This window comes from Globicephala melas, chromosome 9, assembly GCF_963455315.2.
Source record: "Globicephala melas chromosome 9, mGloMel1.2, whole genome shotgun sequence".
NCBI classification, from domain to species: Eukaryota; Metazoa; Chordata; class Mammalia; order Artiodactyla; family Delphinidae; genus Globicephala; species Globicephala melas.
In genome coordinates, this window is record NC_083322.1 from 39,168,153 (window position 1) to 39,195,936 (window position 27,784).

A 27,784-nucleotide genomic window follows, 5' to 3' on the forward strand; every position below is an offset into this window, starting at 1 on the left:
ACTCCTGGCTGAGTTTACTCTTCTATCACCTATATATTTAGCAGACCTAAATAAATATTTATTTATTTCTAATTAATGTGCCAAATTATAATCCAAAATATTAAGAGTTTACTTTCTTACACCTTCCAAGCTATTTTTCAGCTCAAGTTATAATTGTCACAAGCTATTTTGAGTTTACAATTACAAAAATAAAGACTGGCAGGGGCGTGGATACACAGGTGATTTCCTTTAATTCCTCTCTTCCTGAATCTTGTTGAAAGCATAATTGATAAGGGTACTCTATAACTGCAATACTTGAATTGCAATATTTGAATCAATTTTCAAATTAAAGATTTATTTCCTAGCTGTCTGAACCACTGAACTGGGAGTTGTCCACTCTGTGACACCTGGGTTATATTGTTTTTATGTCTAACTTGAGAACCATATTCTTGAGAAAGTATAGACTTAATTAAGGAGCTTAGAAAAATATTCTCCACTTTTTAAATTATCTGCAAGTTATTTAGGTCTACTAAGTCACAGGGGAACAGGCCAGTTCCATATGATTTAAATGGTTTTAGATATGACAGTGTGCTCCCATGAGGTGGTGAACAGTAGAGAAAAACATCTTTAGCTGGGAGCCTGAAGACTTCACTTCTAGTCTTAACTCTGGCATCGTGTAGCTGAAAATAAGTAATTTTTCCACTGAATGGACTTATATGTCATCAGTTGTTAAAAAGAAACAGTCATTTGGGATTACTTCTACAGTCACTTCCATGTGAAAACAAACAAAAACTATGGTTCTGCTATGCAGAGCATAACTAAAATACCTAGTTGGTGCTAAAGAGTCCTACAAGAGTAGCTCTATTCAGTGAATATTGATACTAAGATTTGTATCTAACTTATCAATTGTTCATGTGTAGTTTGGTTTGTAAACTCTGTTTCTTTCAATTTATTACATATTTTACTAGAAAATCCTTATTGATACTATTCCCTAAGAAGTTATATCTTCTTCTAGAAAGTTCCTCTTAAAGGCAAAACTTGAATCTCTGGATCGTTCAACATTCAGCATTCCTAGTCCTCAAATGTTTGAACTACCTTATTATCTTAGTTATTTTTCTCCACTTTCCCTTATTATGTTTCAATTTAAACTCAATGACTTAACTTTGGTTTCTTTCCTTCCCTTTGTTATATGCTTTTCCCCCTTTATTCAAAGTATCTAGATTTGGGAAGTATTGAAGGAACAGAAGGACAACACAATCTTGCTCATTGTGGTGGAAAAATACCACACTTTTTTTCTCTATGTGAAAAGTGTATTAAGACGTCAGAAAAATATGGATAAGGAATTTATTAGTAAAAATTAGAAATTTTTGTCTACCGACTCAGTTATTCAGTTTGATTTTCTAAGTCACAAAGTTTCTTGCATACTTATTTCAAAGATTATAGTACTCTTTGACTACTATACCAAATTTTTCAAAATTTCTTTTGTATTTGTTCTAACAAACAATGTACCTCCTTTTGACCAAGTTTTGTGTTTTTCATGTATTAATGGGTCTGTTTACATAGGGAAAATTTTCCAGAATGATGCATTTTTGAAGAAAAATATGTTGTTAATCAGTCTAGAATTTTGCTAGGATTTTAACATTAAACTCTAAGGTCTTGAGAGCAAGAATTGCCAAATAAATAACTCATTATATAATTTGTTAAATCTTAACATATTTATTGAATATCTGCTACTTCCAGGAAATGTGTTAAACCTTTGCTTATAAAGAGCTGAAAAGGACACATAATATATTGGCTTATACAAAAATTACTTTATATCATCAGTATCTCTAGGCACAGTGCTTGATTGACATGTGGTAGTAATAAGGTTTCTTAAGTGAATTAACTAAAAACACATCATTCAGCTCTTTATGCTCTTCTATTAAAAATTTTTTAAAAACTACCATAAAAATATAACAAACAACTCTATGCTCACAAATTTGATAATGTAGATGAAATAAAACAATTCTTTGAAATATACAAACTACCAAAACTCAGACATGGTAAAGTACATAATCTGAATATCCTTATATCTATTAAAAATTGAATCAATAATTAATATCCTTGTAAAAAATAAATCACCAGATCCAAATGGTTTCACCAGTGAATTCTACCAAACAAATAAAGGGGAAAAGGGATATCAATTCACAAAAATCTCTTCCAGAAAACAGAAGCAAAGAAAATACTTCCTAAACCATTCTATGAAACCAGCATTACCCAAACACCAAAACCAGAAAGTCAAATACAACAGTATATGAAAAGAATTATACACAATGACCAAGTATACAAAGCTGGTTCAACATTCGAAAGTCAATCAATGTAAGATATCACATCACTAAAGAAGGAAAATCATATAATCCCATTAACTGTCACAGGAAAATCATTTGACAAAATCATATACCCAATCATGATAAAAATTCTCTGTAACTAGGAATAAAAATAAATTTCCTTAGTTTGATAAAGAACATCTACAATCTACTGCTAATATCCTACCTAATAGTGAGAAGCTAGACACCTTCTGCTTGTGAACAAGACAAGGATGTCCCCTCTTAGCACTCCTACTCAGTGTCATACAGGAAGTTCTGGCTAGTGCAATAAAACAAGAAAAAGAAGTAAAATTTACACAAACTGGGAAGGAAGAAATAAAATCATCTCTATTCATAGATAGCATGATTGTCTATGTAGCACATCTTAAAGAACTGTCAAAAAAAGCACTACAACTAGTAAGTGAGCATAAATGAGGCTCAGGACACAAGATTAATATATAAAAGTCAATTGCTTTTCTATATACCAGCAATGAACAACTAGACTTTGAAAAGTATACAAAACAATAACATTTATAATAGCACTCAAACAATGAAATATGCATAAATCTAATGAAATATGTATAGGACCCATAAGCAGAAGTATGAAACACTGGTGAAAAAAAATCCAAAAAAGATCTCAATAAATGGAGAGATGTTCTATGCTCATGGATGGAAGACAATATTATTAAGATGTCAATTATTCCTAACTTGATCTATACAGTCAGTGAAATCCAAAACAAAATCCCAACAAGCTATTCTGCAGATACTGATTCTAAACTTTATATGGAAAAGAAAATGTCCTAGAAGAGTCAACACAATAATTAAGAAAAAAGTTGGATTGTAATGAGGTGGATAGACCTAGAGTCTGTCATACAGAGTGAAGTAAGTCAGAAAGAAAAAGACAAATACCGTATGCTAACACATATATATGGAATTTAAGAAAAAAAAATGACATGAAGAACCTAGGGGTAAGGCAGGAATAAAGACGCAGACCTACTAGAGAACGGACTTGAGGTTATGGGGAGGGGGAAGGGTGAGCTGTGACAGGGGAGAGAGAGTCATGGACATATACACACTAACAAATGTAGTAAGGTAGATAGCTAGTGGGAAGCAGCCGCATGGCACAGGGATATTGGCTTGGTGCTTTGTGACCGCCTGGAGGAGTGGGATAGGGAGGGTGGGAGGGAGGGAGACGCAAGAGGGAAGAGATATGGGAACATATGTATATGTATAACTGATTCACTTTGTTATAAAGCAGAAACTAACACACCATTGTAAAGCAATTATACCCCAATAAAGATGTTAAAAAAAAAAAAAAAAAGAAAAAAGTTGGAGAACTGGATGCTCATTTGCAAAAATTAAAGCAAAAATAAAACAAAACAAAACAAGACAAAATTACACCTTACATAAAAAACTAACTCAAAATGGATCTTACATCTAAAATGCAAAACATAAAACTTATTGATAAAGACATAGAAGAAAGTCTACAACCCAGGTTTGGTGATGAGTTTTTAACAAAATACCAATAGCCCAATCCATGAAGAAAGGTAAACTGGGCTTCATTAAAATAAAAAAAAAAATTCTGCTCTGTCAAAATCACTGTTAAGTGAATAGAAAGATAAGCCAAAGGCTGGCAAAATACAGTTGTAAAACATATAACTGATAAACAACTTGAATCCAAAATGTACTAAGAACTCTTACAACTCAAAAGAAAACAAAACACGATTTGAAAATGGGCAAGAGATCTGAACAGACACATCTTCAAAGAAAATACACAGATGGCAAATAAGCATATGAAAACATGCCAACAGTGTTTGTCATTAGTGAATCACAAATTAACACAATAACGAGATAGTCCTTCACACCTATTAGAATAGCTAAAATGAAAAAAAAAAAAAACCCAACAATATCAATGTCCGGTAAAGAGGTGGACTAACAGGATATCTCACTCACTGCTGGTGAAATTGCAAAATGGTACAGCCACTTAGAAAGACAGATTGTCAGTTTCTTCAAAGACTAAACATAATCTTAACATGCAATCCAGGAACTGTGCTCCTAGGTATTTATTCAACCAATTTAAAAAATAATGTTCACACAAAACTTACATGTTTATAGGAGGCTTTAGTTTTTGGTGATTATGGTAAAGCTGTTATAAACATTCAAATGTAGCTGTAGTGGCTGGAAAAAGGTAAGAAAATAGATCTCCTGTAGAGCCTCCATAAAAAAATGCAGCAGCCCTGCTGACACCTTGATTTTAGCCAGTAAAATTATGACATATTCCTGACCTAAAGAAATATAATTAGTGTTCTTTAAGCCACTGTGTTTGTGGTAGTTTGTTATAGCAGCAATAGGATACTAATACAGTGGTGGCTGATGGGATCTAGGTTTTTGTGGGATCTAGGTTTTTTGCTGTAACTTTATTCCAACTTAATTCCAACTTTGTTGGAATACAAAGTTACAGATAAATAGGAGAGATGGCTAAAATGATCCATGTGATAATGGGTTAGAGTTAGAGACATCAATACAAACTCATATTTAGCTTAATATACAGATGGCTACATGTAGAAATATGTATAGATATGTGAAAATACACATATTAGTACAGACATATATATCTTCAGTACTGTTAGCTTGAGAGGACTTAGAAACAATGACACACCAGCAATAATGAGCACATCTAGCACAAGATGTTGGCTTCTAATATCATTCTGCAATACAAGGAGTAAGAGCTCCTTGAGAAATGGCTGATACTAGGACTGGGACAAGAAATATAGAAGATGAGTCTGGAAAATTTTAAGAGCCAACTAAAAGGACTCCCAATGGCCAAAGCTGGAAAAAAACGTGAGCAAAAAATTGAATTAAATAGTATTGGATTTATAAACCACAGTATAAAACAAATAGCCTATACTGAGAAAAATAAATGGTTTATAAATAAGGGGGGGTGGAATAAACAAACGTATCACATTGTAAGAATCTCAAATAGTTAATGTAGGTATTTTGTCCTTAAGGAGATAGTATGTAACTCTTGACTCCTTAAATGTGGGCTGCACATTGTGGCTTTCTTCCTAAAAGTATAGCAGAGAAAGGAGAAATATGACAAACACAACCTCAAGTCAGGTGACCAAATTAACATCAACGATAATAAGTCATTTGATATTAAGTGCCTTTGATATGATGTGATGAAAATCCCCCCCCTAAATACATTATCCTGATATAATCATGAGAAAAACAGCAGGAAAATTCCAACTGAGGTACATTCTACAAATTACCTGACTAATATTCCTCAACAGTGTCAAGGTCCTCAAAGTAAGAAAAGTCTAAGAAACAGTCACAATCAAGAGGAATTAGGGAAAAACTAAAGAAATCTTAACAAGTTATATACTTTAGTTAATAATAATGTATCCATATTGTTTCACTCATTTTATAAATATTCCAAACTAACATCAGATATTAACAATAGGGAAAATAATGTGGGTATACAGGCATTCTTTGTATTATCTTAATAGTAATTCTTTAAATCTGAAACAGTTCTAAAAAAAATCAGATGTTTGTCCATGAATGCACACACATGAAAGGTATTTTGCCTCTGGTCAATGAAAAACTGAACTGGTCTGTCTTTCTGGTCATCTCAAGAACCCTTGTGTCCTTTATAAACTGATTCATCTAGAAAAGCTAAGCCTAGAGATTTGATATTCTTCATTTCTTATTTGTAATGCATATTGTGGGAATAACAATGACAACCTCATTAAATATCATCAAAGGGCAGGAGACATTTTACCATATGATAAACATCCTTTCAACAAATCTACTATATAAGTGAATAGGTATTATTCCTATTTTACTAATAGGTGTTATTCTTATTTTATCGGTAAAACTAAAGTTCAAAAAATCTAAGAATCCATGGAGTTGCCTCAGTGACTTGGGATAAGGAGGCTTTTCAAAACAGCTAAAATTTCCCTTCTTTTACCAACAGGTTTTGTATGTAACATTTAGTAAGAAAGTATTCTCATGACAAAAAAAAATACTTGTTTACACTGTAAGACATTTTAGAATGAAAATTACTGAAAAATATTGATGAAGGTAGGGAAAGATACAATACTGTTAACAAACCAAAAACAGACAGAACAAAACAACAAATTTATAAATCAAGCTCTTCCACAGAAGTAAGGAATCAGAAAGCTAAGGTTGAGTGCCAGGAAATTTTGCATAACCCTAGCAAATAGAGTAAAACATGAGACTTCCCCTCAGGGAAATATTTAAAACAGAATTATTTGGTAATATGTCAATAGTTATACTAAATTGCACTCACAAGTATGATGTAACCTACTTAGTCTGGTTAATCTGAAGTGAACTTGAAAATCCTTTGGATCAAGACCATTAAAATGAGAAATAATGATTTATAAACTATCCCAGATATTGTTCAATACTGAAGGGAAGTGTTAAAGTTCTCTGGTCAGTATCTGCAGAGCACGGGTCTCTTAATGTTAGCAGGTGAAGTTGGAGATGCTATCTATTCAACTCCAGAGCTGAGTCTCTGTAAGAGTTAAGGACTTGCCTATAGGATTTAACACAACAAGGCTTTCCTCTCGCCTCTTCAGAAAAAAAAAAAAAAAAAAAGTTTTAACCTTTAAATAGCTCTTAATAGAAAAACAAAGTGATGAACACGAAAATAGTATTTTTGTTTCTCTATATTTTTAATGGTCAACTGTTTCACTTAGATCATTCTACAGGGAGGCTATATTTAAATACTCAAACAAGTATATTCCATATATCCCCTAATTCAGTATCTCTAGCAAGAGGTAAATCTCTGTTTGTACAGGTATGTATGTGTGTGTTTAAGTCATACAATCAGTGCTGAAGCATTAAAGAAACCCTATGCTACTTTCAAAACACAGCGGCTCTATCAGAGAATTTGTACACGTATGTTTCATGGCTGAGCCAGAAGATCCAAAATAAACTTTTGTTTCTTAGGCAGTATGTATCTATATTTCAAATTACACACACACACACACACACACACCCCTATCAAACCATACACATTTTATTTTGGGAGATATCATTAAGCAACAAGTCACTCAGCTTCACTACTGATGGTGTTGTTTCTGATTAGTTTCCCTTGGCCAACTCCCTATTTATAATGGTACTTTATTTTTACTTTAGACATATTTATGAAAGCTGTTTTAAAGTCTTTGCCTTCTGATCCCATCATGTTTCATTTCTGAATCTGTTTCTATTAACTAAATTTCATCCTGATTATGAGTTATATTTTCCTGCTTATTTGCTTGTCTAGTAATTTTTTCTTGGTTGCAAGACATTAGTGAATATTATGTTCTTGAGTGTCTCTATTTTGATGTCTCTTGTGGAAGAGTATTCAGCTCTCATCTAGGAGATGATTCACTTATTGGTGGTCCCACACTCTGGCAACACTGAGGCAGGATTAATTCATTGCAACAATATAAAGATTCCTAAAGGTGAGCCTACTTAAATGAGGCATGTGTTCTTCAACTCACTAAGATGCTCACACAGTCCTAGGGGCATTTAAGCCTGTGAATCTCGATCTATATAATGCCCATAAGCTTATTTGGCAGACTTCCATCCCACCCACCTCCCATTTACCCCTCTCTGCAGTCCCTATCCTTACTATATCTATAGGAATAGAGTCTATGGCATCCTAAATTTCTGTCTACTCACAAACATATAATTGTTAATGCTGACTGGGCTGGAGGACATTATTTTTACTCCTAGAGGGGATATAATAAGAATAAAGAAAGAAATCTCAAAGAGAAAAACATTTCTGAAAACCTTTCATTCTAAGCTCTCGGCAACTCTTTCTTTCCTTTTATTTAGAAATTACTTCCAGTGTCATAAAAACATATCAGCAGCTGCAGGGCTGCTTTTCTTTTCTTACAAATGACGGTGAGAGGAAATTCCCTATTGGGCTGGATTATTCAAATTAGCCATAACTCAAAGTCCTTCACAATGAGCTCAGGAATTTATTACATGATTTATTCTGCAACTGATGTATCATATTTCTAATTAAATTTTTATTAGACTAATGCTAAAATTCCTGAGAACTCCTACACATCAGCCAGTTCAACCATGCACAGGAGTGCAAAAAGAAACGTGATATAAAACTAAAAATATCATCTTGCTTAACAATCAGATAGAACACTTATATAAAACTCATCAAAAATAGGTAAAATTCAATGTTTTAGAAAACAATTCTATTTTTATGCTCAAGAAATAAATACATTTGCAGGACAGTAGGTGAATACGATTGAGTTATGATAATATCCATTTTAGAAAAGAAAGAAATCACCGTCCTGTGCATTGTTTACAGTTTTAGGGAAAATGCAGGTGAGCAAGAAGAGCATCTCTCCTTCCTTTCTTTCTTGAATGGATAGAAGTGACCATATTTTTTTCCATGACTTTTTTTTTTTTTTTGCGGTACGCGGGCCTCTCACTGTTGTGGCCTCTCCCATTGTGGAGCACAGGCTCCGGATGCAGAGGCTCAGCGGCCATGGCTTACGGGCCCAGCCGCTCCGCGGCATGTGGGATCTTCCCGAACCGGGGCACGAACCCGTGTCCCCTGCATCAGCAGGCGGACTCTCAACCACTGCGCCACCAGGGAAGCCCCATGACTTTTTTTTTTTTAACTCAAAAATAATCCTTTAATCTGATCTCAACAAACTGCTATAGAGAACCTTTCAACATTATGAAAATATCCCTGAGAAGTACACCACTGGCTGAGGTTGCACAACTGGAGGTCCACAGTGCTAGGGGCCAACGTAGTTTCACAGAACATGAAATGGAGCATGCATTGCTCTCACTTGTACCAACCATGGCTTCTACTCGCAACAAATTCTAATTAGGATCAGCAGGTAGAAAAATTCCTGATACTAGCAGCATTAAATCCTAAAATTCTATTTTAAAATTTATCTTCACCATGGAGTTTTCATGTGTGTGTGTGTGTATCTGAAAAAGAAATGTTAACTCAAACAGTTGCTTCAAAATTTGTAGGGAACATTTTTCCCACTTACTTCAATAGCTGCTTCATCCACTTAGCATCTTAGAGGAAAAAAAGTCTCCAAGTGAAGTTTTTTCTAAGATAAAAAACAATACAAAGTTTCTTAATGAAGTAAGCCCCCAGAAATAATCTATTTCCATTTCTATGCTATTTTTTTACTATGGGACAGAAATTTTTTTCAGAAAGTAACAAACTTCCAAGACACATTTCTTTGTAAAAAAAAAATGGCTGTCAGTCAGTGTCAGCTTTCACTTCCCTATTCCCCTAAAATCAGCAGGCCACAAACTCTGAGTTTTTCAATACCGTGCAAGAGAATGTCTTAGTCACTTTACCTAAATATGTAAAGTGTAAGAGACACTTTCTATACTAGAAACAAAACTTTGCCAGTGGGAACATTTAATATAATTAACCTATTTATTTGAAACAAGTCATAAAGTCCCTCTATATTGAAAACTATGGAGTCTGTTTGTGTGCTTGCGTTACCAGGAAAACACGACAAATTGAAATACAGATTTGGTTTAAAATATAAAACCATCATAACCTTGAGAATCAGGACATTTCTTATAGCTGAACAGAAAGCACAGAATTGACCCATTTTCAAAACATACATTCCATCCTATCTTCCACCTGGATTATATACACATCAAAATTCTCTAAAGATAGGACTATGTAAGCAAATACGGCATCTGAGAAACCTAAACCATAACGATTTCAGTTCAACTTCTACCCAAGGAATAAAATCGTTCAAGATTTCCTCACCAACTTATTAAAAGGTTAAACAAGTAAGTTCAACGCACGTTTATGAACACAATTCAAAAAAACTTGAAGAAGAAAAAGGTCAATATATGACTTTGAGGACAGCCTTCTCTGAAAGCCATTATTTTCTCTCCTAAATGGTCACAACTTCATTCCCATTTCAGACATTTTGCAAAGCTGACCTAGTGAGCCTCGGCTCAGGATAACAGACTTCCAGGAAAGCTGGAGCTCCCACTCTTCTCCATCAAATAGAGAGACTTCCAGAATGCCCCTGATTCACTTTATTTGCTTACAGACTAGATGACTTAATTAAAAAGAAACTTGTTTTCCTTTTACTCAAGTTTATAAGCCTTTCTAGTCGCTAAATGCCAAAAGTGCCCAGTCTGGATAATGGCTTCCATGGCTTTATCACCAGGAACTACTAATCCAACTGAGCTTAGAAATATTCCCCAAACTACTCTTCTTCCCACCCACCACCATAGACAAAGGACAATTTAACTGCATGCCTGGAAAATCCCCTAGACAAGCTGATATGCCAATGCCTATTTGGACCCTGAACATTTGAACTAAATTCTCAATCAACACTGGAAAAATCTGTAAGCCATTCTTTGTACAACTCATTTTCAATAAAATGACTCAGAAACTGACCCAACCCTATGGCAGTATTACAAGTTCTATCAATTGACCAGGCTGTGACCAGGAAAAGATCACCTTCGATCGTATGATCAAGACAGGCTTTTCAGTAGACCATGAATTACAATTCAAACCCAATACACTATACCAATTGTTATAGCTACTGGGCCCAGATCTCCCCCTGCAACTTCAGTAGCTAGGCAGGTTTTGAGCATTTTAAAAGGAAGCCGGTAAGCAAAAGCTACAAGAGGACTTAAGGTAGTATAAGGAGCCAAAGTCTAATTTCCCCCAGAGAAGAGAAGTAAACTGCTATTGATAGAATGAGTAAGAGTTTTGCCAGGTTGGGGCAGAGAAAATTGGGACATAAAGATGCTGCCCAGAAATTACTTTTCTAACCTGAACTCCAACAGCTACCCTATATGAAATCAATAATCCAGTCAAGTTAGTTTTTTTAATATTGCTTGAATATACTTTCTGCCTCTACTCATGATACAGGCCAGACTTTACCTCAAACTACCAAATTTATGAGCACCTTTCAATATGCAGCACTAATGCCACCTTCTTTAGGAAGCATTAACTGATTTTTCCAGATGAATATGGCTTCTTCCTTTCTGGTCATTTCTGATGATTTTAACTTTTCATCACAAGTTACCACTTATTAAGTCAAGCTTTAAAGAAAGGAAAAAAAGAAGTGCACTTAGAATGATATTTCTTTACAGTATTATACTAAATAAATAACCAAATAAATAAAGGTAATAGTTCTCTACATGTAACAGGTTCTCAACTAATGTGTGTTGAGTGAATAAATAAAATTGACCTGTGAAAGACTGCTATCTAAAAGTAATGTCAAGATGTTGATTGTTTAGACATTTCTTGCCTGCTATAACAAGAAAATACAACTGCAATTCTCCTTTCAGCCAATTAGTTAATTTCTAATTAGCTAAAATAGTTAATTTAGCCAATATTGCATGTCAGGGCACACATCATATATTAATGAATCTAGAATACATAAGATAGAATCTCCTACCTTCAAGGACATGATAAATATAATTTTGCCTCTTAGCTACACTGGTATTTTTTCCTAATGTATCTTAAGCCTTGTAGGGTGATCCAGTTTTTAGAGCCATCACCGTCTTACCATTGTTGGTAAGTAAGGCTGTTCTATATCATGAGTGATATCCCTAGTGCCAGTTACACGGTTTTCTTACTTTAGAATCTGCAACGTTAAAAAAGACCTTGAGAGTTCATTTAATCCACACCCTGGCTTAGTCAATCAAGATCTGACGGGTAAGTCTACCCTAATGGTTACGGCAGCTAGAAAAGCAAATTTCACAGTGTCCCATGATAAGTTATTCTGTTTTAAGGCTTTCACTACCTAGAAAAGATGTCTTCCTTATGCTTAATCAATGTAGAATACAGAGGAAATGAAGAGGGAAAGAAACTATTCTTTAATAATTACATTCAATATTCAAGGCAGAGCACTAATGGCTTTGCTTTACATGTGTATATTAAACAATCCTTGAAAAAGCCAATGTGCTTAAAATTGTCACTATTATGCCCATTTTATAAATGAGATAATTAAGGACTGAAGAATGTCTGCATCATGCTCAAAACTACACAGCTAACAAAGAACAAGTTAAATTCTCTAAAGAAAACTACTGGATGCAAAGAAAGGAGTAGGGCAGAAGCCTTCAATTCAGTAACATTTTTCAGAAACTGAGAGTTCTCTCTCCTGCACCAAAGAGCAAGTTCAGTCACACACTTCTCCACAGCATTATTCCCTCATATTCTCCACTTTCCCTTAGGAAACCTACAGCCTGCAAGGGGCATCTCTACACATTCATCAACTTTTCTATATAGTAAACAAAATTTATTCAGTACTAATTACACATCTATAACTGCAAGAGCCTCTGATACACTGGTCAATAAGATGTGCATTCCTCTCCTCAGTAAGTTAAAGACAAGCACAGTAGACAGACATAAAAGAAGTAATCACACTAAGATAAAATTGCTAACTGTGTCATGCAACAGAAAGAACAAAAAATTTTATAGGGTGTTCTCAAGTAATATAACAAGACAACCATCTTAAGTTTGGGAGCGTAGAAAAGACCTCCTATAGAAGATGATGTTTAAAGTGTAGAATAAATGAGAGTTAACCTGGCAGGAAGGGGGTAATGTGAAGATAGCATTAAGAAGGGGAAAAGAAACAGTCCAAGTGTAGGAAATGAAATATATAAAAACCCTGGAGTAGGAAAAATCTAACATAATTGGGGAATAGAGAAGAGGTTAATATCTAAAGCACACTGATCAAGACAGAGTGGTACAAAATACAGCAAAGAGGCAGGCAGCAGGGGCCATACAGACAGAATTGTGCATTCCATTCCAACAGGACAGGAAGCCATTGATAAGTTTTGAGCAGAGGTGTGACACGATATAACCTAAGTTTTTAAAGTGATTACTCTAAAAAATATGGCAGATACTTTCTCCAACCTCTACTAAAACAAAAATAAAACACATTTTTAAGTCCACAAACCTATAACGACAAAGAACAGGAGAAAAGACGATGTCAGCAAAATTTGGAATCTGGAAGGATAAGTGATGACTGATTTTGAACAATTAGAAAGCTAATTCTAAGTCATAAGAGGTGAAAAGTGCCAAGTAATTTGATTTACACTTCAGAACTCCCCTAATACTCTGATACTTCTGAAAGAAGTATGAGAATGGTACCAGAAACAGGAAAACATGCTGGGGAAAAAACTGCCCACTCCCACCTCACCCTAGGCCCTTGCTACAGTATCCCTCCCCTACTTTTCACAACCAGGCCACTGGCCCACCTCATGCCTCATGCTTGGCAGAAATAGGAAGTATATTCTTTGGAGAAATTCAAACAGTCTCTGAACTAGGAGAAAACAGGCCAACATACTAATACAGAAAACACGGAGACTAATGAAAGTTTAAGTGTGGAGTATCAAGACTACATTTTCTTCATTTTATTCCTTGAGCACTGGCCAGGTAATTTGTTTGCCACAGTTGTAAGGTCTTCTAATGCAAGTGACTGAAAGATTCTACTCTGTGGATTCAGAGAAAAGATTTATAGATTATGATACTGGAAGTTTTTCCAATGAAATAGCCCTGCTGGATCACCCTATAATGAAACCTTCAGATGACAATTTCTTCACATGCAATACCTTCCTGTAAGTATGTAGTGCTGTACTTTCATGTATGACAGAAAGCCAAAAAGCACTAGACATCATAAGAAATTGTCTAACATGAAAGACAGGGACTAACACCACAAACTGAAATAAGGAGGAGGAAAGACAAGCTTGTGAAGAAAGTTGAAAACCACACACACACACACACACACACACACACACACATACACATATTTTATCAATATCCTCTGAGAGTTAAGAGAAAAATATCCACAAAGTAGTAACTGAATGTTATACAAATTGAAAATCAGAAGGAAAAAAACAGCCCATGGAAATGAATAATATGATAGCATAAACGAGAAACTCAATAGAAGTATTAGCAAATGAAATTGATTAAATCAAGAAAGAAAAGAGCATTAAGAAAAGGAAATGAAAAATTGGAAAAAATATTAAAAAATTGGTTCATTAATCAAGTATTTTCAACATATGAATAATGGTAGCTCTATGAAGATATTACAGGAAAAATAGGGAAAAAACAATAAGTGATTCAAGAAAGTTTTCCCGGGTCAAAAAATTTTCCACATTAAAAAAGCTCACCGTGTATCCAGAAAAAAGGATGAAATAGATTCTTGTTAAAATATATAATTCAGAAATTTCAAAACGGTAAGTCAAAAAGAAGAGCCTAATAATCTCCCTGAGGAGGATAAACTTAGGTATCATAATACTTGGATTAGAACGGTTTCAGATTTCTCAGAAATCTATGAATAGAGAAAACTGGTGTATTCATTTTCTATTGCTGCATAACCAATTACCAAGACTAAGGATTTTAAAACACCACTTGCTTATTACTTCACAGTTCTACAGGTCAGAAGTCTACCAGGCACGACTGGGCTCTCCGCTTAGGTTAAAATCAAGGTGCCAGCTGAGCTCAGTTTTCATTTAAAGGTAGCAGAGAAAATCTGCTTCCAGGCCCATTGTTGTTGGTGGAAGAATTCAGTTACTTTTGGTGGTGGGACTAAAGTCCTTTTTTCCTCGCTAGTTGTCATCCAGAGACTGCTCTCAACTCCTAGGGGCCACTCTCATTCCTTACTACATGGCTTCCTCTAGTTTAAAAGCAACAACAGTGCACTGAAACTTTCTCATGCTTAAAATATTTGTCTTCCTCTTCTGTGACCATCCAAAGAAAACTGCTTTTAAAGGGCTCATTTGATTGGGTCAAGACCACCAAATAATCTCCCTGTTTTAAAGTCAACTGCTTTGTGACCTTAATTACAGCTGCAAAATTCTTTTATAGCTAAATTAGTGTTTGATTAAATAACAGGAGATAGTGTTGCTGAAGAAAAAGTCTACTCAGGACACTGTTAAAATAGTAACACAGATTTTATTCAGGACTAACATGAAAGGTAGAGGATGAAAGAATATTGAGAATACTGAGGAAAGCCTAGATTGCCTTGAAGAAATTGTAAGTAAAGGTGAGCTAAATAAATCTTCATGTTCTGTAGTTTAAGGCCAAAAGATAATTTCTGAAAAAGCAACAAGGAAAATGCAAAAGATAAAACTGGAAATGCAAAAAGTAGTCCCAGCATCATAATTATTAGGTAAAGAGAGATAACTCAAAACTATAGGATAATTGATAAGTTTGAAAAGTGGTTGCCTCTGTGGAAAGGAGACTGAAACTGGGGGTGGGAAATTCCCTCAGTTCTGCTTTGCGTGTGTTTTGTTTTGCTCTCTTATAAACTTTGTAGAATAATTTGACCCTTTCAACTAAATACATGTATGGCTTTCATAAAAATTGTTTAAAATCTAAATGAAAAGATTACCATGGCTGCTCTATGGAAAATGGGTGTAAGAATAAGAGGCTATTATAGAGATGTGGCATGAAGTGATGGTAGCATGAAGTGGCATGATAGTGATGATGGTGGAGAGGAGGGAATATCTAGATTAAATGTGAGAAGTTAGGCATTGTAAGATGTCAAAAGTGACTCCCAGTTTTGTGCATGAAGGACTGTATGAGAAAACGTTTTTACCAAGATGGGGGTTACGCTCTAACTACAGGATTTGAGGTAAATGATTTTTTTCTTGGGTATGCCACACTTGCAAGATTTCTGTGAAACTGTGGAGGTGAGATTTCACATAGACATTCATATATATGAGAAACTCAGAAGAGAATTCTTAACTGGAGGTATGTGTGGGATTTTTAGTAATTAAATATTATTCAAAGATGTGCAAATGGTTAATATCACTTTTATATAATACAGACAGATAAAAGATGAAAATCCAAGACTATATTGTCAGAAATAAAATATATGAAAGAAGAAAAGAGACACAAATAAAGACTAACCAAGAGGGGCCAGAAAAGGAGGAAGAAAATGAGAAAAATACAGAACCATGGAAGCCAATATAAAACTGTGTTCAGATAAATGGAAATTGTCAGTGATGTGAAGTACTTGTTAAATGTCACATAGAGTTAATACTGCAAAGTGTTTATTATATTAAGCAACACGGATATGCATTTGTTTAGCCAGAGCTGTTTTGGTGGAGTAGGCGGACAAACCAGGTTAAAGTGGGTTGAGAGTGAAGGGAAAGAATGAATGGAACTTTTACAAGCGTAGGGAAACATGCAACGAGTTTGGCTGTAAAAGATGAGTATATATGCAAGGCAACTTCTGGAGGGATTATGTGGTTGCAGGGGATCATTTTAAATCCAGATGACAACAGCATACATTAATGCTGATGAGGAGTATTCATCGGAGAGGTGGCTGGGGAGTGAGGACCCTGGGAAAGCTGAAGGGGGTGAAGACCAGAGTATATGCAAGTGTACCGGAGCTGGAAAAGGAGAGTTTATTAGTCCTTTGTAACAAGTGAGAAGAATGGAAGAATGCATGCAGATGCAGGTGTCTTTATAGAGTGTTGTAAAGGCAGAGGAACTCCTGCTTGCTAATTTTTCTACAATGTACAAGAAATAGTCATTAACTTAGAGTTATAATGGAGGCAAAGTTGGAGGTATAAAGAAAATAAATGCACTGAGGTAGGCTGCATGGCCCTTTTGAAACCCCATTTGGGATTAATACAGCTTTATATAATGATAACAATATGGTAATAACTAATAATTAATAACAATGGGGGAGAGTGGTTTGGAAGAATATTTTACATCTTAAAAGATAAGGGCATATTTTCTTTTTTTTACAGGAAGAGAAATAAAGATTTAGAATATTGCCCCCACTTTGTGGGCCTAAAATATATGCAACTCAAGTCTTCTAGGCATCCCAGATTTAACAAGAGGTAGGTATCTGATCCAAAATCAGCTGTTCAGTTTCTCTCTCCTGGCAATTTCCATTTGGGAAACAGAATGAATTGCTCAATCATGGAGCTGAACTGAAAGCTCTGACAGTCTGGGAGCTGAAGGTGCCATGAAATAGCCACCATGAGTCAAGAATGCAATGATACGTAAGCAGGGAGAGCCGGGCCACAGAGAGAAGCAGGAGAATCAAGCTGACATGCAGAAAGAAGAGATAAGAAAGCATGTGTCCCAGAAAGGCTGAGTGAATAGTTTGGTAAAGAATTTCAAGTTCCCAGGAAACCCTCCTGGGCTTCCATGAGGTTGCTAACATTAAAATGTAACTGATTTTAGATAAGTTAATTCTCACTGCTTTCTATTCTATGCAACAAAGCACCCCTGGATAAGAAAATTAGATTTTCATCCTGGTTATGTTTATTTCAATGCTATGTTAAAATTTATATCTCACATAGGAGTTGATACAAAATTTATCTAGACCCATAGTATATGTGAAATAAGGGAACATAGCTTTCCACATAGGAATGGAGATAACTCATTTTCAGCGGACTAAAATAGGAGAGAATAAGGAAATTTCCCTTTTTTCCTGTTTGTTTAATCGTTTTTAACCTTGTTCTGTAAGTATTTCCCAAAATAATGTATAGATAATCTTGTTCTCTCTTTTGTTTACCAACAATGACTTTAACATTGCTGAAAAAAGATCTTTTAGATATGTGTTATATTTATCTAGAAAACGGTATCTTACCTGTCATTTAAAATAACTGAAAATCAACCCACATTTTTAATTAGAATTGTCACTGAATACATGCTATCCTCAATTCAGGCTGTTAGCAGTAATTTATTTGTGTAGCTGAACAATATATTGAAAAGAAAATTGCAAAGCGTCCCAAATAATAGATGTCGGTTGGATGTTTCATTCATAGTGTAATTACTGAGATTACATATACTGAGAGTAGCAAAAGGCTGATAATGGGCATATAAATATTAATGAAAAAGATAAAATACTACTATTCATAAAATATTATCATAATACTTCAGGGGAAAAGGGATATTGGGTTCTTTCATAAGGTTTTGTAAAGACTGAAATTCAAAATGATATCTGAGAGAATGTACTGCAGAATACTTCTGAAACAGGGTAATTTTATGTCCATGTATTACTACTTCAATCATGAATTACCTAATTTACTCACAAAAAGCATTTTCGAATTGCTACATGTGCTTTTTCTAATATATGAAATAACTGCAAAGTTTTACACAAGAGTATCATTGTCAAACTAATATTTGGTGAAATTAAGAAGTGGAAATTCCTGCTAAATATAAAAGGATTATTTCAGATTTCAACAACAAAGAATATTGTGAGATAATTCTATTCTACTCAAGATTAAACATCATCTCTAAAATCTCTATAGATTTTATTTTTAACATTCAGATCTAAAAATGATTTATATGTATGTAGCTGTGATAGTAGTATCATCATCACACAATAACTTCTTAGAAATTCAAATTCTCAGTCCCCAGCCCGTGGTCTGTTTTAACAGTGATTCTGATGCATGCTGAAGTTTTAGACTGAAAGTCAGGAACTTTGAAGCAACAGGGATTTTAACAGGAAGATAGAGGAGTTGTAATGTGAAAGCATCAGTGATAGGAAGAGAAGCACGCTCCTGATCCCTCACCTGCCCGCAGATGCTAGGATGTTAGGAGAAGAGCAGCTTCAAAGAGAAGCTCAGGAAACAGCCAGTCCTTACGCAAAACTTGAAAGTGGAGGGAATGGTCAGTGAAAGAGTAGAGGCTGGCGGGTAGTTGTTAACTATAAGAGTTCCAGGGAAGAGAAGGGAAGAGTTTTCAGAGAGAGGAATATGGGAAATGGCTCTAAGGAAGAAAAATAGTATGTAATGGTAGTGTGGGAGACTAACGAAGAAATCCATACTGGGAAATGTATAAGAACAATCTGGATGCGCTGTCTACAGGCGGCACTGTACAGTACAATAGCACTTAAGCACTCAGATTTTAGCAATAACTCCCTTGATTGGGTTTTGGTTCTACCATGTGCTAGATTGGTGACTTTTGGTTAGTTTTGGGGGTTTTTTGTGTTTTTTTTTTGTTGTTGTTGTTGGGGCAGGGTTAAATCTTCAAAATAGATGGGAAAAACAGTAGTTTTCTCACAGAGTCGTTGTGGGTATTAATAAGATAATGCTAATGTGTTAAGAAATGACACATATACATCATGACTTGGATGGGGAAAAATAAAAAGAGTAGAATTCTTTCCTTTCTGTAATTATATTCAAATTCTTCTGAAGTCCCAATTTATGTGGATGGTGGAAGGGATTACGGGGGCAGAAAATTGAACTAGGCAATTAAAATTAATTGTTTCTTTTGGATGAACTGGAATCTTTTCAGTAAATAGCCTTTCCAAGTTATTTATCTTTTCTCCCCCATATGGCACAGGTGTGTCTCCATGGAAAGAGTTAAAGGAGCAGCTGATATGTATACAGGTTGCTGTACTGCCCTCTAAATTCATAGTGCTCTTTTCAGTAATTCGTGGTCACTGGATACTCTGGTGGCAAATGTCCACACCAATCTAAGTCAACAGCATGTTCAGCTTTCAGTCCATTCTCCAGGCACAGCCCCACTTTACTGACAAGGTCCCATCACAGCTCTACTTTACTGACAAGGTCCCATCACAGCTCTCATGAACTCTGCAGATACTGGGTCTTAGTCACAACTTCCATCAAGATTAAAGATTTAGCAATCTACCTGATGGTCTCTGCTGGGGAGCCCCTTCAAACCTTTAACCTTGATAGCCCCAGAACAGCTCCACCAACTCTCAGCTCCCAGTTCCAATTCTGAGATCATACTAGAACATCCATGTTTTCAAAACCTAAGAGCCAACGGAAACTCAGGTACTCTGTTTATGACCCTGTAAGCACGCTATGCTTCCATTTCTCTTCTGGTTCAAAGACACCTGCCTAGTGGTCACTTCTCACAGTTCTAGGCAGAAATCTAGGTCTAAGACCCTCAGCTTTTCGCTTCCCACATAAACTATTTGGGATTTCTACCACCTCCAGCCCTTAAATGGGACCTCTTCCCCATCCCTTCCTTTATCCTCTCCACCATGAGAACCCTCCCTCCTTTCTCTCATGTATATTCTGAGGTCTCTCTGCCTTTAACTTATAGTAAAAGTTTGGTGATCTGAGCAATCCTGACCTGTCTCAACTTGTTTGAAAATGTATAAATCCCCTTCTTTCTCTCAATAAAGCCTGGTTCTATTGTTTCAAGGGAGAGTTTTGAAAGCCAAAGGTGGTCAAAACATTCCATGTTGAAAACTGACTTGGGTGATGTCTCATATTTTGACCGTAATGATAGAAAGGTCATAGGGAAATAAAATTTAAATGAGCATGGGAATTAAATTAACTTGGTTCACTGCTTTCAAAATACCATCCTTGTTATCTAAGTGATATCTACTGTTTATCACTTAGTAGCTATCAGGCACTATGCTAAGTTCTTTACAGATATTATCTCATTTTTTCATCACAATAGCTCTATAAAGCATTATACAGATGATAAAACTCAGGCATGTAGACATTAAGTTGTTTGTACCAGGCAACAGTGATTAATTTAAAGAGCCAAGGTTGAATTTAAGCAGTTTGACAGTGCCTAAATTCTGAAAAGTAAGGCTCTATTCTCTCTGTGTATGGAACAGAGTATTTAATAAGTAAGAGCTATTATTACTAGTATTACTGTTCTTGTTTGGTGACTCTAATCGCTACAAGTTGGTATATGCGATTTTAAAATAATAATTTAGTTAGTTTGGTTTACAGATTACTCTTTCATGAATTTGGTTAGTTTGACTCCATCAGAGAGACTGATCATATCTTGGAACACAAAATTATAAGGAGAATATGGAAAAAAATAATGATTTATGCTTCATCTTTAAATAAATTAAATTGCAATTACACTATTCCAATCCCACCAGTTGTCACTACAAAATAAGGTCACATTTCTATTAAATACCTAATTGTAATGGACTTTCAGCTATCTTTGCCCAAACTGGGACTTAATCACTCTCTTCAGATGTACAGGAGGAGTGTTCTAAAAGGTTCACAGATAACTGTGCTATAGAGAGGAGGGGTGAAAATGAATAACTTTCTAGGGACAATCCTAAATTATATAGAATTCATAGGAGAGAATATTTTCACTACACTATTCCCTTGAAAAAGAAAATGGCAAAAGAGAACCTTTTAATCTTCCTTCTAGTTCTCTGTGTGAAAGCTATAAAGAAACTACAAATCTTTATTTAAGGATATAACACTTTGAGAGAATAAATGAGCTGATATATCATATTATTCAAACGCAACTGTACATATAGAAACATCAATTCTCCCTCATTTTATGCCATAATTTAATGCAATTCAAATGGGTTTCTTTGGGAGTCACTGAAAAAAGTGATTTGAAAAAAAAAATCAATAGTGACTATATCAAATATAATTCAGAAAGAAAAGACTAATGTGAAGAATCTACTTATAAAAAAAATCTCAGTACATTATGAAGACATAACAGGTAATATAGAGTAATACTGTTCCCAGATAAGCAACTATACGAACAATACAGACTGGAAAAGATTGCCCAGAAAGAGATTCAATTACATGTAAGAATTTATTATACAGTAATATAGACATCACAAATCAAATGAGGAATATTTGGTAAATAGATCTGAAACAACTAACTTGCAATTCTAAGAAAATCAATTGGTGTTTTATTTCATACACCAAATTCAATTTAAGATGAATTACTCTTTTGATATTTGAAACATTCTATTAGGGAGACTGTGGAGAAGGGACTGGGCAAAGCTATAGAAAACCACAAGTTGGGAGACTAATAAGCAGACTAAATGAGACATGCCAAATGAGAAATAAGGGGTAAAAAGATGAGATGAAGTCCAGAAAAACAGAACTTGATGGTGAAATATGTATCTGAAATATGCAGTTTTCAGACTTTAGAATGTAAATGAATAATGGTTCTTTTAATTGAAATAGGTCAGACTACATGGAGAAATGCTTATGGAGCAAAGCCTTCGAGTTCAGCATATGAAGTATACGATGCTCAGGACTGGAGTTGATAATAAAAGTCCAGAATTCACATAATATATCTGGGATGGAAATAAAGACTTAGTGGGATTTTGCTTCTACAGAGAATTTGAGGACAAAGAGTGGATAAAATGACTCAGGAAGAGGATATAAGTAATAAGAGAGCCAAGCGTAAAATCTCACAGTGGTGGCAAGATTACAAGCCAAGTACAGTGTACCAGAAAGCAGAACAATTGCGACAGGGAGCATAATGTCAAAAATATGAAATACAGTGGACAAATCTTAGAAGAAGGTATCAAATGAACTGAATTCTCTAAATTGGGCAATTAAGAGGTTTTTGGAGATCCTGGCAAAAAGGTTTCCAAAAGAGGACAAAGGAAGAGGCCATGTTGTGGGTAGTTTGAGTATGAGTGATAAGAGAGGAGAAATCAGATGAAACGGGTACTGGAGGAAAAGTTACGTGAAATCACATTTTGTTAAGGAAAAAGAGAAAAACCAGACTCTTTAAAATTCATATTTGTATCTCTAGGCCTTGATTAGTACAAAAAATAGACAGTATTTTACAAGTACATGTTTTCAAAAAATTAGTAATTTTTATTTGGACAATTACCATTTTACAACATACTTAGATCAAATATATGTCAAACATCAGCTGCAGATCCAATTCAATCTTGAAATTAAAAAAAATTTTAAGATTTTTCTCATGTGATGCTCTGCAGCTTTCAGCTGTCGCAGGTCACTATCTATTTAAATGGCATTAAATCCAGTCCTTTGACTTAATCAAATTTTACTCCATAATTCAGGGGTCCTTAACGTTGTTTTTTTATTGTTGTTGTTTTGTTTTTCTTTTTGTTTTTTTCAGAAAATACCAGTGAATAATCTGATCCTACATTTCCTTGGTACTGAAAGTCAGTGTTGCTATGTCTACCTATGGATTCTGACATCAGGATATTTCATTGTTTTACACTTTGCTGATTTTGCCCTCAGAAAGAAATTCTAGGACACTTTAAATTTTTTCTTTTTTTCTTAAGGAGAGGTAAACTATCTTTGAAGTGTCTCCATTCAAATGTATTAAGCAGACATAAATCACACATGAGAGACACCAGTCAAAAAATGGGCCACAAAAAATAGTGAACTTCTGGATTGGTTCAAGATGGCGGAGTAGAAGGATGTGCTCTCACTCCCTCTTGTGAGAGCACTGGAATCACAACTAACTGCTGAACAATCATCGACAGGTAGACACTGGAACTCACCAAAATAGATACCCCACATCCACAAGACAAAGGAGAAACCACAATGAGACAGTAGGAGGGGCGCAATCACAATAAAATCAAATTCCATAACTGCTGGGTGGGTGACGCACAAACTGGAGAACACTTATACCACAGAAGTCCACCCACTGGAGTGAAGGTTCTGAGCCCCACGTCAGGCTTCCCAACCTGGGGGTCTGGCAACAGGAGGAGGAATTCCTAGAGAATCAGACTTTGAAGGCTAGTGGGATTTGATTGCAGGACTTCGACAGGACTGGGGGAAAAAGAGACTCCACTCTTGGAGGACACACACAAAGTAGTGTGCACATCAGGACCCAGGGGAAGGAGCAGTGACCCCATAGGAGACTGAACCAGACCTACCTGCTGGTGTTGGAGGGTCTCCTGCAGAGGCAGGGGGTAGCTGTGTCTCACTGTGAGGACAAGGACACTGGAAGCAGAAATTCTGGGAAGTACTCCTTGGCGTGAGCCCTCCCAGGGTCCACCATTAGCCCCACCGGAGAGCCTGGGTAGGCTCCAGTGTTGGGTCGCCTCAGGCCAAACAACCAACAGGGAGGGAACCCAGCCCCACCCATCAGCAGACAAGTGGATTAAAGTTTTACTGAGCTCTGCCCACCAGAGCAACAGCCAACTCTACCCACCACCAGTCCCTCCCATCAGAAAGTTTGCTCAAGCCTCTTAGATAGCCTCATCCACCAGAGGCCAGACAGCAGAAGCAGGAAGAACTACAATTCTGCAGCCTGTGGAACAAAAACCACATTCACAGAAATATAGACAAGATGAAAAGGCAGACACCTATGTACCAGTTGAAGGAACAAGATAAAACCCCAGAAAAAAAACAAAATGAAGTGGAGATAGGTAACCTTCCAGAAAAAGCATTCAGAATAATGATAGTGAGGATGATCCAGGGCCTCAGAAAAAGAATGGAGGCAAAGATCCAGAAGATGGAAGATGTGTTTAACAAAGACCTAGAAGAATTAAAGAACAAACAAACAGAGATGAACAATAAAATAAATGAAATGAAAACTACACTAGAAGGAATCAACAGCAGAATAACTGAGGCAGAAAAACGGATAAGTGACCTGGAAGACAGAATGGTGGAATTCACTGCTGCAGAAGAGAAAAAAGAAAAAAGAAAGAAAAGAAATGAAGACAGCCTAAGAGACCTCTGGGACAACATTAAGCACAACAACATTCACATTACAGGGGTTCCAGAAGGAGAAGAGAGAGAGAAAGGATGAGAGAAAATATTTGAAGAGATTATAGTCGAAAACTTCCCTGACATGGGAAAGGAAATAGCCACGCTAGTCTAGGAAGCACAGAGAGTCCCATACAGTCCCAAGGAGAAACATGCCGAGACACATATTAATCAAATTGGCAAAAATTGAAGACAAATTATTGAAAGCAGCAAGGGAAAAATGACAAATAACATACAGGGGAACTCCCATAAGGTTAACAGCTGATTTATCAGCAGAAACTCTACAAGCCAGAAGGGAGTGGCACGATATACTTAAAGTGATGAAAGTGAAGAACTACAACCAAGATTACTCTACCCAGCAAGGATCTCATTCACATTCAAAGGAGAAATCAAAAGCTTTACAGACAAGCAAAAGCTAAGAGAATTCAGCACCACCAAACCAGCTCTACAACAAATGCTAAAGGAACTCCTCTAAGTGGGAAACACAAGAGAAGAAAAGTACTTACAAAAACAAACCCAAGACAATTAAGAAAATGGTAATAGGAACATACATATCAATAATTACCTTAAACGTGAATGGATTAAATGCTCCAACCAAAAGACACAGGCTCGCTGAATGGATACGAAAACAAGATCCATATATATGCTGTCTACAAGGGACCCACTTCAGACCTAGGGACACAGGCAGACTGAAAGTCAGGGGATGAAAAAAGATATTCTATCAAATGGAAATCAAAGAAAGCGGGAGTAGGAATACTCATATCAGATAAAATAGACTTTAAAATAAAGAATGTTACAAGAGACAAGGAAAGACACTACATAATGATCAAGGTTCAATCCAAGAAGAAAATATAACAATTATAAATCGATATGCTCCCAACATAGGAGCACCTCAATACATAAGGTAAGTGCTAACAGATATAAAAGAGGAAATCGACAGTAACACAATAGAGGGGGACTTTAACACCACACTTACACCAATGGACAGAGCATCCAACCAGAAAATTAATAAGGAAACACAAGCTTTAAATGACACAATAGACCAGATAGATTTAATTGATATTTATAGGACATTCCATCCTAAACAGCAGATTACACTTTCTTCTCAAGTGAGCATGGAAGAGTCTCCAGGATAGATCACATCTTGAGTCACAAATCAAGCCTTAGAAAATTTAAGAAAATTGAACTCTATGAAGCATCTTTTCTGACCACAACACTATGAGATTAGAAATCAATTACAGGGAAAAAATCGTAAAAAACACAAACACATGGAGGCTAAACAATACACTACTAAATAACCAAGAGATCACTGAAGAAATCAAAGAGGAAATCAAAAAATACCTAGAAACAAATGACAACGAAAACACGACAATCCAAAATCTATGGGATGCAGCAAAAGCAGTTGTAGGAGGGAAGTTTATAGCAATACCAGCCTACCTCAAGAAACAAGAAAAATCTCAAATAAACAATCTAATTTCACACCTAAAGGAACTAGAGAAAGAAGAACAAACAAAGCCCAAAGTTAGTAGAAGGAAAAAAATAATAAAGCTCAGAGCAGAAATAAATGAAATAGAAACAAAGAAAACAATAGCAAAGATCACTAAAACCATAAGCTGGTTCTTTGAGAAGATAAACAAAATTGATAAACCATTAGCCAGACTCATCAAGAAAAAGAGGGAGAGGACTCAAATCAATAAAATTAGAAATGATAAAGGAGAAGTTACAAGAGACACCGCAGAAATACAGAGCATCTTAAGAGACTACTACAAGGAACTCTATGCCAATAAAATGGACAACTTGCAAGAAATGGACAAATTCTTAGAAAGGTATAAACTTCCAAGACTAAACCAGGAAGAAATAGAAAATATGAACAGACCAATCACAAGTAATGAAATTGAAACTGTGATTAAAAATCTTCCAACAAACAAAAGTCCAGGACTAGATGGCTTCACAGGTGAATTCTATCAAACATTTAGAGAAGAGTTAACTCCCATCCTTCTCAAGCTCTTCCAAAAAATTACAGAGGAAGGAACACTCCCAAACTCATTCTATGAGGCCACCATCACCCTGATACCAAATCCAGACAAAGATACTACAAAAAAAGAAAATTACAGACCAATATCACTGATGAATATAGATGCAAAAATCCTCAACAAAATACTAGCACACAGAATCCAACAACACATTTAAAGGATCATACGCCATGATCAAGTGGGATTTACACCAGGGATGCAAGGATGTTTCAATATACGCAAATCAATCAATGTGACACAGCATATTAACAAACTGAAGAATAAAAACCATATGATCATCTCAATAGATGCAGAAAAAACTGTCGACAAAATTCAACACCGATTTATGATAAAAATTCTCCAGAAAGTGGGCATAGAGGGAACCTACCTCAACATAATAAAGGCCATATATGACAAACCCACATCTTTCTCAATGGTGAAAAACTGCAAGCATTTCCTCTAAGATCAGGAAAAAGACAAGGTTGCCCACTCTCACCACTATTATTCAACATAACTTTGGAAGTTTTAGCCACAGCAATCAGAGAAGAAAAGAAATAAAAGGAATACAAATTGGAAAAGAAGTAAAACTGTCACTGTTTGCAGATGACAGTATACTATACATAGAGAATCCTGAAGATGCCACCAAAAAAATACTAGAGCTAATCAATGAATTTGGTAAAGTTGCAGGATACAAAATTAATGCACAGAAATCTCTTGCATTCCTATACACTAATAATGACAAAACTGAAAGAGAAGTTAAGGAAACACTTTAACTTACCATCGCAACAAAAAGAATAAAATACCTGGGAATAAACCTACGTAGGGAGACAAAAGACCTGTATGCAGAAAGCTATAAGACACTGATGAAAAAAATTAAAGATGATACCAACAGATGGAAAGATACACCATGTTTTTGGATTGGAAGAATCAATATTGTGAAAATGACTCTACTACCCAAAGCAATCTACAGATTCAATGCAATCCCTTTCAAATTACCAATGGCATTTTTTACAGAACTAGAACAAAAAGTCTTAA